Here is an 8331-nt window from a genome sequence, read left to right on the forward strand (position 1 = left end):
GAGAGTGAGAGACTGATGAGAAGTGTATGTGAGTGATGTGGAGGGAGGAAGAGGGAGGGGGAGGCCAAGCATGAGATGGAGGAATGGGGTGGACAGGTACTGTATATAAGAAAGGGGGGTGTGAGCTGGAAGCAGGGCATTGAAATGGCAGGGGACAGGGCAACGGCGATCTGTTTGTGGCCACCCCTTATGGGATTAAGGCATCTAGCAATAGATAGATAGACAGAACTTGCCTAGCCCCGGGCTCTTACGCTCCTATGGGGCAACATAGGATTGGATGATGGATGGATGGATATACTGTATATATATATATATATATATATATATATATATATATATATATATATACAGTATATATATTGTCAGTGTTCACTTAGTATATATATATATATATATATATTATATATATATATATATATATATATATATACATATATATATACAGTGTATATATTGTCAGTGTTCACTTAGTCTGTGATCCTACAGTGTGAAACTCAGATAACGGAAGGCAAAATTTGGTGCCAAAATTTAGTCACATGAAAATGATAAGACATTATACAGGCGGAGGTAGCTGCCCATTTTTTAAGAACCATCCTACGCGATGACAATAGACATAACGCAGCTAGAGGCCCCAGACCATAGTTCAAACAGTCATAATGCGGCAAATTAGGGTCATAATACGGTGGGAACAGACATAATGTGGCCAGTGATAGTCATAGCGCGGGTTGCATCAGCCTATGGCGTGTGGCTGTCACATGTCTGCGTGGGTTGTCATCATGGTCCACTGAGCATTCCTGCCCCAGTTGAGCCTACCTCCTCCCAGCATTCTGGCTGCACACGTGCTCTGTGTGATCCTTGCTCTTTTTGTTTTGGCCATGGAGCTCCACTCCACCTTCCCCCAGCAAGCCCCAAACCTCTTCCAATCAAGGTGAGGAATCCTCCAGTTTTTGTATGTAATGAAGTCTTTAATAGGTAGGTATATATCCTATTAAAAAAAAAAAAAAAAAAAAAAAAAAAAAAAAAGAGGTGAACTTGTAGCTGGCTTGGGTACCATGAAGCCCTTTAACATGTAAACCTATGTCCCTATAATGCAGAATTCTCATAAAATGGAACCTTCTGTGTACAATATTCACATTATGTGAGCGCTCGCTGTATGGCTGTATGTTATATATATCTATCTGTCTATCTATCTATTGCCAGACGCCTCAATCCCATTTGGGGTGGCCACAAACAAATCGCCTCCAAGTCGCCCTGTCCCCCGCCATTTCACTGCCCTGCTCCCAACTCACACCCCCCTCTCTCAAATACCTCTCCACTCCATCCCTCCATCTCATCCTTGGCCTCCCCCTCCCTCTTCCCCCCTCCACCTCACTCACATACACTCTCTTCGTCAGTCTTTCACCCTCCATCCTCTCCACATGGCCAAACCACCTCAGTGTGTTCCTCATAACGCTTCCTATCACATCCACATCCACACCACAACGCTCCTTTATATCCTCATTCGTCAGCCTGTCTCTCCACATGACTCCACAGGCTCCTCTTAAATAACTCATTTCCACTGCTCTCACTCTTGACTTGTGTCCTTCCAACAATGTCCAAGCTTCACTTCCGTACGTTAGAGTTGGTATCACAATACTGTCATGTAGTAACTTTTTCACTTCCATGCTCACCTCCCTGTTTCTTATCACTGCTTTCAAAGAACCAGCAACTTTTCTTCCCTGCTGTACCCTTTCAAGCACTTCACCCTCCAAACCTCCATCCTTACTCATCACACTACCCAAGTACTTAAACGTACTCACATTTTCCAATTCCTCACCATCCAACCTCGCTGTACATTCACTAACTTCACCTCTCTCATATATATATATATATATATATATATATATATATGTGTGTGTGTGTGTGTGTGTACAGGTATACCCCGATATACGATACCCCTAGATGCAATACCCCGGCTTAGCGATGGGGGTTGAAATACCACCATACCCTGCCTAATGATGGCCCAACTCCGTTTTTAATGATGGGTTTAGATCTTTTTTTACCGATTTTGATGATATTTTAGACTTAAATTTTGTGTTTTTGTTGATTTATAAACTGTTTTTAGACTTACATTAATGTTTTTTAGTTACAGTTGAGGTGAACATTGTCATCTTAGGGTAAAGTTTATTAAGTTTGTTTTTTTCCAGACATATTTCATGATTTTCAGATTATATTTTTGGGTTTAGGTGAGTTGCAAACTGCTTTTAGGCTTAGTTTAGCTTGTTTTAAAGTCATTTGGGGGTTTAGGAGAGTTAGAAACTTGTTTTTGGACTCATTGGGTAGGTTTAGAACTTGGTTGAGGGGGAAACCCATGGCTCAAACATGCTTTCCTATACTGTACATGTTAAATCTACCCTGATATATGATATCCCGCCTAGCAATGGGTTTTTACTTAACCAATTGCATTGTTAAACCAGGGTATACCTATGTGTGTGTGTGTGTATATATATATATATATATCCATCCATCCATTGCCAGACGCCATGTATCCCAAACGGGGTGGTCAAGGGCTTAGAGTTAATTGTTTTACAGGGAGGGGCACTAATCCTCCACCAACCCCACTTGACACGTAGGGATGCCAACAGCATCTGGTGTTCCTAGGCGGTCACCCATCCAAGTACTAACCAGACCCAACGTTGCTATATATATATATATATCTATATGTATGTACAGTATATCTATCTATCTATCTATATGTATGTATATATATATATATATATATATATATATATATACAGGACTGGCCCTGATCATCTATTGGTGGCTCTCCATGCTGCCCAATTTCTAACAGCCTCTCTATTCTTATCCCTGGGATCACACACTGTGGCTTCATCCCAAGTTTTTTCAGTTTGCCTCTCACAACTCTACCACCAATGTTCACACCACTCACACCCCTCATCCTTCTTCACATGTTCAAACCATCTCAGTCAGCCCCTTCTCATCACAACAGTAATACATTCGTCCCATCCCTCCTCACAACTCACCAATCACAGTCAAACCACCCCACCCCCAGGTCTTTCATTCAAAAAGGCACTACATATCCATCTATCATTATCATTTTTGTATGTTTGAACTACAGGTGTCCTCTTCCTTCTCTAACCAGGTCTCACCACCTTACAGTATTACATTCCTAATACATCTCGCATAAAAGAACTCCATAGCATGGAGGGAGAGGCCACTTACAGTCAGGAGAGGCAATAGCTTCCTGAACTTCCTCCAGCCACCCCTTACCCATGTCATATAACTAGCTTTATGCAAGAAGTATTGATTATTTAATGCTGTCCAGTAGTGAGCCCAGGTTAGTCCAAAGTCTGTCCAAAAAGAAACCGAACTTATTAAACAACACACCAACTATCCAGCATAGCATGATTGCAACAGGAGTGCTGTGTAGTGGCAACTTTGAACTTTAGTCTAACATCAGCCACATTACTTAGTCCTTGAGGTACATGCGCTTGACTGAGCTTGTGTTAAGTGCACATGGCAATTTGTTGCAAGTTAAACAATAAAGAGTCTTGAAAAGCAATGTGTTTTCATAAAATTCAGTTTCAGATTGGGAAAAACTTTGATGGATGCTTTACAAATGCTGCAACTAGCTATGGGGAAGAAGAGGTAAGGTACTAACACTGGACAGTAGTTTGTTTTTAGGGTAAGTAGTACAGTATCTCACATTAAAAATACTGTCCACATTATTTAACTAATACCTACAATAAATGATGGCAAACATTCCAAAGAGAATGCAGGATGATCTCTACACAGCTAAAGTACATTGACATACATCTGTGCAAAGTCCCATGATGATTAATGAACATACAAGAACACAAGCACCTCCCCAAATTCCTCACTGGCTGATCTTTGCTCTTGTGTTTGTTTTCCCTCACATACCCTGTACTGCAAATTGGTTATTTTGTACCACCACCTAACATACACCTTTTAGACTTTTTCGGTGGGTGGCCCTTGATCAGAAACATATCCCAATTGAACCCATGTTATAATTACCTTGCTATACAATAAATTGCTATGTGATGGGTTGTCACTTGATGTAACCCCATCATATAGTAAGGCCTGACTGTAAAATAAAACTTATCAGATAGGTACCTAACCCACTCCTGTATTTCTGAAGGCCTTCCTCATCTCGGCAGTCACCAGTTACCTTCCCCTACTGCATTTTGTTGATTGTTTTGCTCGTGGTACCCTCCTTTCAGCACCATTTAGGCTATCCAAAAAAGGTTTCTAAGATTTAAACTTTGCCCTTTCTGGCATTACACTTAGCTGGATCTATAATTTTACAGTAAATGAAAAAGAAAACAATAAAATGTGCAAATGGTTAGGCATGTGAGGTGGAGCAAAGATTCCCGGGTCTTGAATGGTGAGTGAATGACTGCCTGGCTTATTTTACAGGGCATGCTGTTCGTAGCTCTCCCTCTATTTTCTTTTCTGGTTCCTTGCTTCTGGAACATACCTCATCCCATCCTTTGGTGGGAAAAAAAGGTCAGGATGTTAAATATAGTTCAGCTATGTTTTCATGTTTTTGGGACAGAAAATGTGTAGTAGCTGGAAGCACCCACCAGTAACTCATTTGGGTGACTTTACCTTGAGTGACTTGCCAAATGATTTACTGCAACCCACAAAAGTAGCCAAATGACTTATTGCAATCCAGGAAACAATTTACTATCTATCTATCTATCTATTGCCAGACGCCTCAATTTACTGCAAGTTTGATATGCAGCCACACAATCAACACTCTCATACAGGAAACTCATCTACGGGTAAACAGAATCAAATTCCATGCTGAGACTTGTACAAACTGGTGTATTGTTGTCTGCCCTAAATGTCACTTTGTGAGAGTGCTGCTTGTGAAATCCTCTGCCCGAAGAACCTAATCTCTTTTTCATTCAGTAAGTGATGTGAACCCTCATAGAGCTGATTCACATTTTTAAGAGCTGAGAAGGCAAGTTAAAAGAAGTCAGCCACCCAGGTAAAAGATGTATCCCTTAGTTTCATCGCACCTGTTTTAACATGTTTTATATGGCTCGACTCATTTGAACTGACATGACATAACTCCGTTCAAACCTTCTTGGCTTCAATTACCTACATGCAAAATTTTGCAATGGCAGGTCATCCTAAGTTCATGCTTTTTTTTTTTTTTTTTTAAACACTGGTACTAATCTTTTTACCTAACCCCTATGTAATAAACATGGAAACCTTGACCAAATTATGATAAGATTTGGCACCTTTGGTGCTAAATCCCAACATATAACAGATAATTAGCTGATTTTGGCAAACTCCCAGTCTATAGAAAACATCAGCTGTGCCACAGTCAATCCCAAAACTGCAATTCCTCAAGAGGAAACATGGTTTGGTTTGATGTGATCTGAAATGATATATAATCATACTTCTGAATTTCTGCATTTTCTATCTCCAAAACCTTTTTCCTGTATCAGTTAATGATCATCATCATCCTGATCCTTTTCTCAATTAAAGAAGTGGTGCAGTGTGATTCAAAGACAATGAAAAAGCATGAAAGCAGGAGAACTACAAGCAGCATGCCCGATGAAATGGGGATCAAAATGATTCATACATCAATTACACCCCTGGAATCTTGACTCTACCTCAAGCCTAACCATCTGCACACACTTTTTGGCATTTTTCTTCACAGTACTTTGGCATAATATAGCGAGATACTGTGTACATCTGTCAAATGAGAAATGTAACACTAATAAAAACATTTTGTTAACCTTGTTGCAGTTAAGACCTTTGACTCCTTTGAAGACCATCCCTCACCTCTAAAAGCAGAGTTATCCCTGTCAACAAATGTCCACTGCAAAAACAAAACTCATCCTCCAGAATCCCCACGCCTCTTTATCATTCTGAAGACATAATCTGATAAGTTAACATAAGTATGACTGTATTTCATCCTAATGATGCAGCTGAAGAACATTTGTGTCAGGTTATGGTGTAACTTTGATGTCAATGTGCTGGAAGAAATTACAATGCTATGTTACCAGCACTTATACAGTACTTGTTTCTACTTTGAACTTATCATTAAAAAGGCCTTTCTGTAGGTAATTTTTATTGATATACATTATGTTCCAATGATTATATCTACTGTACAAACAATGGGTGAATGACTAGCTGAAAATATAATGTGAACATTTGCTTATCAATTCAGCTACTCTTCTAATACAAGGTGGAATACATCATCCATAGCTAATAAGCCTTTACTTCAGTATGTGATAACAATACAAATCAAGTTTAATTTATCATACAAAGTACTGCTTCTATTCTGTTGCTTATCTATTCATACGACAATTTCAAGTTAATTTACCCATATACTTTTGACATCTTCAACTGCATTTTTATATTTCAATATCCTAAGCAAAATTAATTTTGACAATATTTTCACATTGTATTGTCCAAGAGCTTATTATAATAAACTTAATATGTACTTATTTACTGAAACACGTCATCAGCAACATTTCATAATGATCAACAACTGATTACATTAATAAAAACAAATCTTAGAGAACACTCCAAGGACAGGGCCAGTGAACCAAGGAAGAAATTGCACACCATGCAGGGCACATATACTCAGTAGCTCAAGAGAATACTGAACTGTACATCTAAGGAAGCCAAAGCCACCTAAGCACTGGAATACTGGAAGGCAGGGACTCTACCATTAGTAGTTAATTTTGTCCCAAGGGTAAAGTTTCAGCAAAATTAACCAACGAGAGAACTGTTGTTCTGTTACAGAGTATGCTAGTCTGTAAGAGAAGGAGATTTCTGTACCTCACTGGAATTCTCAATCAGATTCACAAAATATCCGGTTAAAATACCATAAAGATACCAACAGCTCAACTGGTGGCTCTATACCTGATATGAGATTAATGTGAACCTGATTGGAAACTGGCAGAAAATATGACAGCCTGTGCACTATTTTACTGAAAATCTAGCTCTATGTTTATCAATTAATGCAAGCTACTATTAGTTACAAGTCTAAGACTTCAACTAATGTAAGCTAGCTGACCTGGTTTGCATCCAAGCATTACATAATATATTTGCTACACTACTGCACTTGTATGAACACGTACTCTTGCATTCTAGTGGGTTAATGTGTTTAAAAGACTCACTAACAGTGGACTCGAGCTCATTAGTTGCGGTACACATGACGCACCTTCAGCAGGATAATGTCTTCCAAAATGGCTAATTTTATTAAAAGGCATCGAGGGCTTAGTCATCTGCAATGAAAACAATGTGGCTTAGAATTAAGAAAATTTGAGAAAAGCATCTAACTGGAGCTTCAAACAAATACTGCACTGTTAGTTGAATCTTATGCATGGTATATGGCTTCCACTTACGCAACACGTCGTCCGTATCTGAATAATATTAAAAAAAGTCAGAAATTAATTAGGACATCACAAATACAAAAACAATGAAATACATTACTTATGAATTTTACAGTACATACACTGGTTTCAACCTACTAAAAAGGAGAGAAAGCCATCACACACATTTGTAAAAAAAAAAAACCAATAGTGAAGACCCGCAGCTGGAATGGTAATTTCATTATATATTCATTATTGTATTAATATTATTGTAAAATTCAAGCAGAAGAGCCCTTCACTCACCTTATTGTATATACTGCAAAAACAAAACTGTACCTAGTACAGATACTGAGCTGTACTGCACTCCAATTTACTAACTGATGTAAATGCAAGATACTTTTACAGCTACTACCCTGACATACCTGATATACCCTCTTGATGCTTGACGAATTTACAAGTTTAATACAGCATATAAGAGTGAAGGGCAACTACAAGCTCAACAATATATAATTACATGACAGGTTCAAGACCTGTACAATAGTCAATTTAAGTGTATACACTTCCATAAAATACAATGAAACAACTCAGTTCTGGTGACTTAACAGCGGAAATCTCCAAAATTTTGAAATTTATGTAACCAATTAAGTGAATATATAACAACAGGGTATTTTCATTGACCATACCTGTTTTATATGTATTGTCTGGTAAGTATGTAATGTAATACTTGTTTTGTACATGCTTGACAAGGTTAAGATTCCACATGTCACAAAATTACCAGCAATTATTTAAATTATGGTATACGGTACATATTTTAACACTCCAATAATAGCCTTTCATTACTGATTATTCTGTATTCATAATTTCCATACAAAATTACTGCAATATGAAATTTAATTTTGAGGAATGGTTATGTACAGTAAGTTAGCAGAATGAGACATTTCAAAGTATTTCTACAAGTAAGCTCTCTTTC

This window comes from Coenobita brevimanus, chromosome 23 (assembly GCF_032717465.1).
Source record: "Coenobita brevimanus isolate Jiangsu-jjx chromosome 23, ASM3271746v2, whole genome shotgun sequence".
NCBI classification, from domain to species: Eukaryota; Metazoa; Arthropoda; class Malacostraca; order Decapoda; family Coenobitidae; genus Coenobita; species Coenobita brevimanus.